Raw genomic sequence first — 11976 nt, 5'->3', positions numbered from 1 at the left:
CCAGCCCTGCAGCAGCTCTGTGGCTTCTCCTGGATTTATTCCAGCAGCTCCATAAAATTTTTATGCTTTATTCCAGACTGGTTTAGGTTTGAAGGGACCTTAAAGCTCATCCAGTCCCACCCCCTGCCATGGTCAGGGACCCCTCCCACTGTCCCAGGCTGCTCCAAGCCCCATCCAAGCCGGCCTTGGGCACTGCCAGGGGTGTGGATCCCTCTCCATCTCCAGAGCTCCCACCCAGCCAGCCCAGGGGTGTCTGGGATCAGCAGGACAGCAGGAAGGAGGGGCTGGCTCTGCCCCCACAGCTCCTGCTCCTGGGCTGGGCAGGGAGTGATGGATGGGCTGGAGAGGGAGAAGCAGGAGGAGCAGGAAGGATGGAGCTGATTTCCATCCCACTGTGGAGCTGGCAGGAGCTGGGTGTGGGAGGTGATTTATTGATTGATTGATGTGCTTATTTATTTATTTATTTATTGCTCTCTGCCTCTGCACAAATGCAAAAATAAATCAAAACCATGGCAAGAGTGGGATCAGGTCAAGGCAGCAGGAGCCAGGGAAGGCTGGGATGGAAACCCTCCTGTGGGGCTGGCACAGGGAAAATTGGGATGGAAACCCTCCTGTGGGGCTTGCACAGGGAAAATTGGGATGGAAACCCTCCTGTGGGGCTGGCACAGGGAAAATTGGGATGGAAACCCTCCTGTGGGGCTGGCACAGGGAAAATTGGGATGGAAACCTTCCTGTGGGGCTGGCACAGGGAAAACTGGGATGGAAACCCTCCTGTGGGGCTGGCACAGGGAAAATTGGGATGGAAACCCTCCTGTGGGGCTGGCACAGGGAAAATTGGGATGTCATCCCTCCTGTTGGGGCTGGCACAGGAAGGTTGGGATGCCATCCCTGCTGTGGGGTAGGGACAGGGAAGGTTGGGATGCCATCCCTGCTGTGGGGCTGGCACAGGGAAGGTTGGGATGCCATCCCTCCTGTTGGGGCTGGCACAGGAAGGTTTGGATGCCATCCCTCCTGTTGGGGCTGGCACAGGAAGGTTTGGATGCCATCCCCGCTGTGGGGTAGGGACAGGGAAGGTTGGGATGCCATCCCTGCTGTGGGGCTGGCACAGGGAAGGTTGGGATGCCATCCCTCCTGTTGGGGCTGGCATTTCCCTGCCCAGGATGCAAAGGTCACCCCAGCTGCTGCTGCTGCTCCCTGTGCCCTCCCTGCTCCCCCTCCTGCAGGGATGAAGGCTTGGGGAGGCTTTGATGTCTCACCCTGCAGCCTCCAGGGCCTCCTCTCCTGGGAAAAGCTGGAGCTGCTCAGAGCCTCTCAAGCACCTCATAAATCCATGGCACAACTGAAGCTGGAAAAGGCCTCTGGGATCATCAAGTGCAGCCTCTCCTCCAGCTCTGCCAAGGCCACCATGTCCCCATCCATGCTGATTAAGTTCCCAGGGTCCTGCCAATTGTGGGAACAGGACAGCTCTGTCCTCACACGGAGAGAAAAACTACCTGGGAATTCCAGCCCTACACCCCAAAAAAACCCAACCCCAAACCACCCTGGGGGCTGCAGAGGGTTTGCAGGCAGCAGAGCAAATCCTGGGAAGAGGGAGGCTCTGTTCCAGCTGCTGGAGCTGCCCTTGGAGGCAGGAAAGGAGAGCACTGGGGCTGTGCTGCCTCTGGAATCTGGCGATGGATTTCCAGAGTGGAGAATGTTTTAGGCTGGTGCTGGTGGGAGATTTTCTGGCTTGGAGCAGCCCCAGCCCCTTCCCAGGAATGCTGAGAGCTCCTCCAGAGCCGGGGCTGGAGCTCTGCCCCTCTCTGGTTGTGCTAATTAATAGCAGCAAGGAGGGAGAACACAGATATTAGCACTTAATGGTGATTAATGGGACTAATAGGATTCTGTCAGGTTTGTTTGTCGCTGGGGCTTCCCGAGCCTGACAAATCCAATAAAAATTCCCAAATAAAAACCAGATTGCTTTAATATTTCAGTGTTAGTGAAAACCAGCAGGGGAGAGTTCCTGCCACTGGGAATTTGTTGGAGCTCATCCCCTGCACTCCGGGCATTGGGGTTTTTTATTATCCATCCAAGAATAAAACAATGGCTTGGTGGGAGCAGAGTTTGTGTCCCTGGGGTGGGAAGGATGAGGGGTACATGTGAACCTGTCTCCAAAATTTCCTCCTTCCTTAAAAACCGGGAAGGTCAGAGATTGGTTTGGGATGGGAGGGGTTAAGGATCATCCCGTTCCACATCCCTGCTCTGAATTGGGATGGTGGTGCTGGCACAGGGGCGTGACAAACCCTCCCTCCTCACCCCGGAGATCTTCTCCAAGGAAAATCGGGATCCATTCCCCTGCCAGGGAACGGGGAAAGGTCTGAGAGCTGCCCCAGCTCGGATTATGGATTATCCCGGGCTCGGTGCCAGTGAATGCGGTGCTGCTTTCAGCGGGGACAGCCCGAGGAGCAGCGCCACGGCACGGCGCATCCCGAGGGATCCTGGCCCTGTTCCGCACGGGCCGGGGCAGTCACAGCAGGGCCAGCCCCGGGCAGGCTCCTCCCAGCGCCGAGCGAGCACACGAATCCTTCTCGCCCAAAATCCCCGAGCCACGAGCGCCACAAGAGCCACAGCGGCCACACGCGGCCCTGGCACGGCGATCCCGGGATGTTCGAACCGCGGGGAACCGGGACAGCTCCCGGGAATCTGGGGCTGAGAAACTCCTGATAACGGCGGGGGAGAGCCAAAATTCAGCTGGGATGGGATGCGATGGGATGGTGTCACAGACATCTTTTATGAAGAGTCCTTTCCTTAGGATTTTTCCTCCTGAGAAGCTGGGAGGGCTCAGGAACAAAATGTAAACAATGGTTATCTGCTGCTGTGGAATGCAACAGGTGCATCTGGGATTGGTCTCGTGTGGTTGTTTCTAATCAATGGCCAATCACAGTCAGCTGGCTCGGACTCTCTGTCCCAGACACAAACCTTTGTTATTCATTCTTTCTTTTTCTATTCTCAGCCAGCCTTCTGATGAAATCCTTTCTTCTATTCTTTTAGTACAGTTTTAATATAATATAGATCATAGAATAATAAATCAGCCTTCTGAAACATGGAGTCAGATCCTCATCTCTCCCCTCATCCTCAGACCCCTGTGAACACCGTCACAGGGATGGGATGGGATGGGATGGGATGGGATGGGATGGGATGGGATGGGATGGGATGGGATGGGATGGGATGGGATGGGGATGGGATGGGATGGGATGGGATGGGATGGGGATGGGGAAGGGGATGGGGATGGGATGGGATGGGATGGGATGGGATGGGATGGGATGGGATGGGATGGGATGGGATGGGATGGGATGGGATGGGATGGGATGGGATGGGATGGGATGGGGCTGGGAGAGTCATGAGATTGAGCCATAGGAGTTCTGGGACAGCACAGGATCCGGGTGAAGGTCTGGCTCACCCCTGCGCTGGATGGAGCTGTGGGAAGGAGGAATTGTCCCCCCCCTCGGATGCTTCAGCTCCCCCTGAGCCATCAGAGAGTCACGGAATCGCTTTTTGGAGAAAATCGTTTGACGAATCCTGGATTTTGAGGGTTGGAAGCGACCTCAAAAAGGCCATGGGCAAGGACACCTCCCACTAGACTGGGGTGCTCTGAGCCTCTGTCCTAGGTGAAGGAGGTGACATCCCCAGGAACAGCCGTGCTCCCAGAGATCACAGCCCTGGGATGGGGATGGTCCTGGAGCAGGAATGGTCCTGGAACAGGGATGTCCCTGGAGTGAGGGCTGTCCTGAAGCAGGGATGTCCCTGCATCAGGGATGCCCCTGGGGCAGGGATGGTCCTGGAGCAGGGGTGTCCCTTGACCGAGGATGTCCCTGGACAGAGATGTCCACGGAGCAGGGATGTCCCTGGAGTGAGGGCTGTCCTGAAGCGGGGGTGTCCCAGAAGTGGGGATGTCCCCGGCTCATGGATGTCCCCGGAGCGGGATGTCCCCGCATTCCCGGTGTCCCCAGCTGTGCTTGGGGCAGGCAGGACGATTCCCGGGGGCTGCGGGAGGGACGGGCACGGACACGGACACGGACATGGACACGGGCACGGACACGGGCACAGACACGGACACAGACACAGACACGGGCACGGACACGGACACGGACACGGGCATGGACATGGACACGGACACGGGCACGGACACGGGCATGGGCACGGACACGGACACGGACACGGACACGGACACAGACACAGACACGGGCACAGACACGGGCACGGACACGGACACAGACACGGGCACGGACACGGACACGGACACAGACACGGGCACGGACATGGGCAAGGACACGGGCACGGGCACGGACACGGACACAGACATGGGCACGGACACGGACATGGACACGGGCACGGACACGGGCACGGACACGGGCACGGACACGGACATGGACATGGACACGGGCACGGACACGGACACGGACACGGGCACGGACACGGGCACAGACACAGACACGGACACAGATCGGTGGCGGCGGCGCTGGAAAAATCCCACTGACCCCCCGAGCCGTGAGTCACTCGGTCCCGGCCGGACCGGAGGGCACTGGGAGGCGATGGAGCCTCCACGGACACCCCTGAAGCGCCCCAGAGCCCCGAGCTCTGCTCCAGGAGATCTCCAGGGAGCAGCAAGGATGATCCCAGCGGGAATTCAGCCTTTCCCACAGAAACCCTTTGCTCTCCTCACCTTCCCACTCACAGTGTGCTCAGAGGGTGACCAGGGTGACACGAGTGCTTGGACTGTCCCCTGCTGGCCCCGCAGGGACCCTCGGCCACCATCCAGGTCTCCACATTCCCCTCCGGGTGTTTGTAGGAACACCAACATCCCCCACTCCCATGTCCTGTGCCTTCTGATCCCCCCCAGCTCGGGATTTGTCCCCGTTTTTGTGGGGCCTGGCACAGATTTGAGCTGCACTGGGACAATTCTCCATCTGCCTTAGAGCCCTCACGCTCTCCCTGCTGCCAGAAAGGGAATTTTTCATGGAAATTTTACCCACTTTGCTTGTGCCCATCCCTCCCGTGTCTCTCCAACCCATGCACGGTGGGCTCGGGGCAGAGCAGCCACACCCCAGTGTCCCCCAGCAGCAGTTTGGGGTCCCCATTGTCCCCAAATGTGCCCTCGGGGAGGCAGGGATGGGTAAATCCCAGAGGGGCAGAGATGGGTAAGTCCCAGGGAGCAGGGTGTCGAAAGCGAAGGAAGCCAACCCACCTTGTCGTTGATCAGCATTGACTTTGATTTATTGATCAATCAGCCACTTTATGTAACAGTGTTAATTAACTTCATGCATATTGCAAAATCCAAGCTCCTGATAGGTTAAAAGAGAAAACTCTAACCCCTCCTTTTGTTTTACCATACCTATGATTGTTTATTGAAAACAGGACCAGCGTTCTCACTGTGATATGAAAGGTTCCCAAAACTTCCATATCTGTTCCCAGAGTAGCTATCTTTTTCCAGAGAGCCCAAGGACAGAGTGTTTTGCCTGTTATGGGAAGACTGTCTGAGAACCTTATTGTTTATAAAATGGTGCTTGAGAGAGCCTAATTGTTTATAGAATCAAGCCTGGGAATTGCTTTACAACTACCTTTTACTTTTCTCTCAACTGTATGACTTCATGGCCTCTTTCTTTAAGCCATGCTTGAACCAGACTCTCCACAGCAGGGATGGGTAAATCCCAGGGGTCTCCGATGCCTGAACTGGGGGAACTGGGGCAGGAATGTGTCAAGGAGGGAGTTCCCTGCTGCACCCCGCAGCCCTGGAGCACCGGAATGAGCCCAAAGGGAGCTGGGATGAGCCAAAAGGGAGCTGGGATGAGCCAAAAGGGGTCTGGGATGGGCCCAAAGGGACCTGGGATGGGCCAAAAGGGGCCTAGGATGGGCCAAAAGGGGTCTGGGATGAGCCCAAAGGGGCCTGGGATGAGCCAAAAGGGAACTGGGATGAGCCCAAAGGGACCTGGGATGGGCCCAAAGGGGCCTGGGATGGGCCCAAAGGGACCTGGGATGGGCCCAAAGGGGCCTGGGATGAGCCCAAAGGGGCCTGGGATGAGCCCAAAGGGGCCTGGGATGGGCCCAAAGGGGCCTGGGATGAGCCCAAAGGGGCCTGGGATGAGCCCAAAGGGGCCTGGGATGAGCCAAAAGGGGCCTGGGATGAGCCCAAAGGGACCTGGGATGGGCCCAAAGGGGCCTGGGATGAGCCCAAAGGGGCCTGGGATGGGCCAAAAGGGACCAGGGATGAGCCCAAAGGGGCCTGGGATGAGCCAAAAGGGACCAGGGATGAGCCCAAAGGGGCCTGGGATGAGCCAAAAGGGGGCTGGGATGAGCCCAAAGGGAGCTGGGATGGGCCAAAATGGGCCTGGGATGGGCCCAAAGGGGCCTGGGATGAGCCCAAAGGAACCTGGGATGAGCCCAAAGGGGCCTGGGATGAGCCAAAAGGGGCCTGGCACGGTAGGGATTCAGCTCTCCCTGGCGGGGCCCCTCTGCTCACACGGGCCAGGTAAGGCTGGGTCTCCTTGGTGACGGATTAGGGGATTAAGGGCTCAGGTGAGGCTCAGGTGAGCCCTCGGCACGCGATCCAGGGCTCCGGGAACGGCTCTGGGCTCGATTCCTGCCTGGCCCGCTCTGGGAATGCTCCGAGCCCAGGGGGGAGCAGGCACCACCGGGAGGGGAAGGGTTTGTCCCGGAGCTGGGGGCACCTTTGGGCTCAGATCCCGGTGCTGAAAAGCTTTGGGGTGTCCCTGCCCTTCCCCACCTCCAGGGAGAGGAATGAAATTCTGGGAGTGGGGAAAAAAGGAGTTTTACTGTGGGACAGTGTGGAGGAGGGCTGGGATTTGGGATCCCTCTGCCCTGGAGCTGAAGGTGGATGAGGCCCCTCCAGGAGGCAGGGAAGGGTCTGGATGGGGAGATTCCCTGTCCTGGCTGCCACTGCTGCCTCTGTAGATGCAGCAGGAACAGGGCAGGGCGGGGATACAGCAGGGCTGGAGATACAGAGTGGGAAAGTCATCGGGAAAAGGAGGATTTATCCCCAAAGGTGAGAAAAAACAAACAAACAAACAAAAAAACAGGGAAAGCTTGAACAGATCTTTGGCAGGAGACAAAGCCCTCTGAGGGCGGGGGGCACCGAAAATCCCCATGACAGAGGGAGTCTGCCCTTGGGATGGGAATGATGAGTGTCCCCAAAAAATGGGAATGCTGAGTGTCTCCAAGGGATGGGAATGCTCAATGCCCCCATGGAATGGGAATGCTGAGTGTCTCCAAGGAATGGGAATGGTGAATGTCCCCATGGAATGGGAATGGTGAATGTCCCCAAAAAATGGGCATGTTGAGTGTCTCCAAGGGATGGGAATGCTCAATGCCCCCATGGAATGGGAATGCTGAGTGTCCCTAGAAAATGGGAATCCGGAGTGTCTCCATGGGCTGAGAATGCCGAGTGTCCCCAAAGAGCAGGAATGCCGAGTGTCCCCAAGGAGCAGGAATGCCGAGTGTCCCCAAGGAGCAGGAATGCTGACTGTCCCCATGGAATGGGAATGCCGGCTGTCCCGGTGTCCGGAGCTCTCCCGGCCGCGCTGTTTACCGTGTGTTATTTGAGCATTCATCTTGTTCAAGCACCACTTGAGCGCCGCAGGACGGGCCCTATCTGGCAGAAAAGAGCCGAGAGCCTTCCTGCCCCCGTCCCTCACTTTCCCCCGGGGCTGGATTATCCCAAATAAACACTCGCTTTGGGTAATGGTTAACTTTAATGGCTCGGCTGCAGCGGGAGGGAGGCTCGAGGGTTGATGGTCCTCGGGGTACGGGAGATAAGGGCAGGGTTTGAAGGGCAGCGCTCGTGGCCGCTGTCACGGAACATTCTGTGCCACCTTCCCCAAAATCCGCCCTGCTGGGGCGCTCCCGGGCCTTCCGGAGGGTGTTGGGAGCCGGGATTTGTCCCGCAGGTGGCAGCCGGGGGTGGCTTTGTGTGGTGTGGTGTGTCCCGATGCCACCACCATCCTCTGCCGAAACCCGCCCGGCCGCTCCTTCCCGCTGGAATTGTGTTTTCCCCAGTCAATAAATAACTTTACAGCCCGGGCACATCACACAGAACAGCCCACAGCTGCCGGGGGAGATGTCGGGACAGCAAAGTTCATCATTAAAGCCACCCTCAAAGTCACGGCCAGGCCGGAGGGGAATCTCCAGGGCCTTTCCAGCTCCCCAGGGCCGCTGGGCTGGGTTTTGTCCCCCCAGCAGACCTTGGGGACAGGGTGGCACTGAGCAGGACCTTGGACCCTCCAGCTTCTCTCTGGGATCACCGGGCAGCAGAGGAGGGACAGAGCCTCCCCCAGGGGGTTTTCATCCCCACCCTCCTTCCCTGTGTTTTCTATGCCCTGGGCACGGTGTGGTGCCATCAGCATCGATTCCTTCTGCATTCCAAGGAGGAAGCCGGGAGGAGCCTCCCGTTGGTGCTGTCACCTCCCGGCCGTGCCCCGTGTGGCCTCCTCCAGGCTTCCCCCAGGATTGTACCCATCCCTGCTCCCCTTCCTGTCCTTGACCAGCGGGATTTGGCATTCCTGGAGCTTTGACAGCCCGGCAGGAACAGCCTGTGCACAGCCCAGCCCTTACAGCCCCTGCTGCACCATCACACAAAGGGGACGGGGACAGGGGACACTGCAGGGAGGGACAGCCATGGGGTGGGAAGGGAGCAGGGATTGTAGGGATCCTGCTCTGGGGGACAGCCATGGGGTGGGAAGGGAGCAGGGATTGTAGGGATCCTGCTCTGGGGGACAGCCATGGGGTGGGGAAGGGAGCAGGGCTGTTTGGGATCCTGCTCTGCTGAGACCCAAACTGAGCCTGAACTTCCATCTGAGCCCTGTCCCAGGTTTGGCACAGCTCAAAGAGGAGGCTCCAGAGAGGAGCTGGCCCAGAGGGACCTCAGCCAGGTGTGACACCTCTGCATGGGGCCCTCTCTGGGGTTTCCCCACTTTGGGACGACCCTTCAGGCTCTCAAGCAATCAGCCACCCTCTAAACATCCCTGACATCCCCGATATTCACTGTCCTGGTGACTTCTCCGGGAACGGCCTGGGGCACAGCAAGGACAGGAGGGGCTCACGGAATGTTCAGGTGCCTTGTCCCTGCCTTGTCCCTGCCTTGTCCCTCTCCCCCTCCTGGCTCTGCTCCAGCCCCTTCCAGGATCTGTGGATGCCCCATTTCCCTCCTCAGGATAAAGAATGGGAGCACATTAAGGTGAGGGGATCAAACACAAGGTTGTGCCCCCCCTGTCCCTTCTCATGGCACTGGGACAGGGACAACTCCAGGCTCGCACCCTTCCCTGCCTGGACACCCATTATCCCAGTAAAAAAGCTTTATTCCCCCTTTCCTTATGCCTGGAAAGGCAAGTAAAGCTCTTGGAGCAGGAAGGACCAGAAGCCAGACCAGGTCTGCAGGTGATAAAATTTTATTACAAAATAGGAGCTGGATCAATATTCCTGGGGGATTTCTGTGGGGGAGAGGGGTTCTGTATCCAACACAGCATCCCAGGAAAAGAAATCTTCCCCCCCACATTTTCCAGGTCCCAATTTCTTCCCCATTGTGTTCATCTTGGATAATAAATGATCACCTGGGAGAACCCATGAAGTCACACAGCATTTTTGGCCTATTTACAGCGATTTTCTCCCCATTATCAAACAGAGATAAGGCACCCACATTCCAGCGTTTGATCCACTCCTTGCAAAGTGGTGGACATCTCCAAAATGTCCCAGGGGACTGGGGATGGAGGGATCTTCATTTGTCACAGCCACGTGGCTCCACCACTCCCTTTCCCCAGCTTTCTCCCCAAAAACAGCTGCCCTTGGCCATTCACACAAACCCAGAGCTGTCCACTCTGTCCACAGAAGAATAAAGGAACAGGAGTTGAGGATTTGCTGTGGTTTTCATTTTTAAAAACAAAAAATCGTTGCATAGAGAAGCATTTGCATGTGAGGAGTTTGCATACAGAGCAGTGCGTGGGTGCTAAAACACTTCTGCCCCTCATCAGATAGAAAAAAAATTATATTTATATATTTATATATTTACACACACAGAGTCCAGGGGAGGACAAGCAGAGGCTGTAGGGAAAAAGATTCCCAAGATTAGCAGGAAAATTATGTCCAATTCCCCTCGGATTTCAAGCTGCCTGTTGGTGGGTTTGGCTTTGTACTGGGTTTTAGCAAACTGGTTTGGGGCTCCATCAGCATCACAGGGTGGGGAAGGAGGGGAATTAGGGATGGGAAGAGGAGGTTTCCTTCTCCAAAGGCAGAGGGAGTGAAGAGAGGGCCACAAGGGGCTGATGGTGACACACGTGGGGACCCTGTGCCCTGGGGCTTGGCTCCTGCACTGGAGAGGTCCAACCACAAGAGATGCTCCAAAAAACCATCCTGGAGTGTGGAGGTTGGTGCTGAGGGCTGGAAAACTGTTCCCACTGTTGGGAAAGCCATCCAGCAATTCCATGGCCTTTCCCCAGTGCATTCCCACCCCACCCCCCCTGGCTGAGGAGCCACAGGGAGGAGTCACCACAGAGCTGGAGCAGCTTCCATCCCAAAGCCAACACACACCATGGACCCCAAATCCTTCCTGCCCTCCTCTGCTGTCAAACAGAGCCATGGGATTGCTCCTGTTTAGCCAAGGAAAAGGCCAAGCAGGAACCCAGCAGTGGCTCTGGCAGCAGCAGAGAGGAGTGGCCTCCCAATTCCAGCTGATTCCATGCCATGGAGTGGCCTCCAAATTCCAGCTGATTCCATGCCATGGAGTGGCCTCCAAATTCCAGCTGATTCCATGCCATGGAGTGGCCTCCAGGTTCCAGCTGATTCCATGCCATGGAGTGGCCTCCCAATTCCAACTGATTCCATGCCATGGTCCAGCCTGGCCCTCATCCCACACATCAATCCATGAGTCACCCAAATTTATCAGTGAAGAAACAAGAGAGGAGGAGGAGGAGGAGGGTGGGGAACAAATCAATGTTCTGCTGGACACAGCAGACCCATTATTTGGTCCTGATTCATTTACAATGCTCATAGTTGGTCTTGGAACTGGCTCTTGTTGTGCCCAAATTTAACCCCTGGAAGGCTTTGGAGAACAGGGATGTTCATCCCATGGGAAGGGGGAAGGAGCTTAGGGAGCCAGAGGAGGTGAACCTGTGAGGTAGTCATGTGATTCCACTCTGAACAGCAGGATTTATTGGAATTTGTTTCCAAAATGCCTTTTTCCCTGTTGTTTTTTTTTTTTTCCCCATCTGCTGGAATGGCAACAGCACAGGCCTGGTGGGACCAGCAGCCACCAAGTCCTTGTGAGATTTTGGAGAAGGGCACCACTGGTGGTGGACACCAGACCTTCAGCAGTGGCTCTGCTGCCGTCCCCTGGGTGGCTTCAAACCCGCACTGGTCCTCCCAGAGACACCCAAAGTTTAAATTCCTCTTGGAAGCAGAAATGCAGAAATGCTCAGGACACAACCACAAGAACCTGGCCAGGCAGGGCAGGTGCTCACAGTCCCAAGCTGGCTGCCAGGAATGGCTCAGTGGGACACGGGTGACACTTCTGTCACCTGCTTTTGTGCTGCCCCTTGTTTGAAGGATGAGTTAGTCACAGGTCTGTTCTTCTGTGCCCCCACAGAGGCTGGGATTGTCACAGCCAACAGTCCTGGGCATGGCCCCTGTTCTGGTGCCACATCCATGGTCACACCATGGGGGACAGTGTCATATCCATGGTCACACCATGTGGGACAGGGTCACATCCGTGGTCACACAATGGCACCAGTGCCACATCCACGGTCACACCATGTGGGACAGTGTCACATGCATGGTCACACCATGGGGGACAGGTGCCACATCCATGGTCACACCCCAGAATCAGTGCCACATCCATGGTCACACCATGGGGGACAGTGTCACATCCATGGTCACACCATGTGGGACAGTGCCATATCCATGGTCACACCATGGGGACAGCATCACATCCACAGC

The sequence above is a fragment of the Melospiza georgiana genome, chromosome 12 (genome assembly GCF_028018845.1).
Source record: "Melospiza georgiana isolate bMelGeo1 chromosome 12, bMelGeo1.pri, whole genome shotgun sequence".
Lineage (NCBI taxonomy): Eukaryota > Metazoa > Chordata > Aves > Passeriformes > Passerellidae > Melospiza > Melospiza georgiana.
This window is presented reverse-complemented; position numbering follows the sequence as displayed.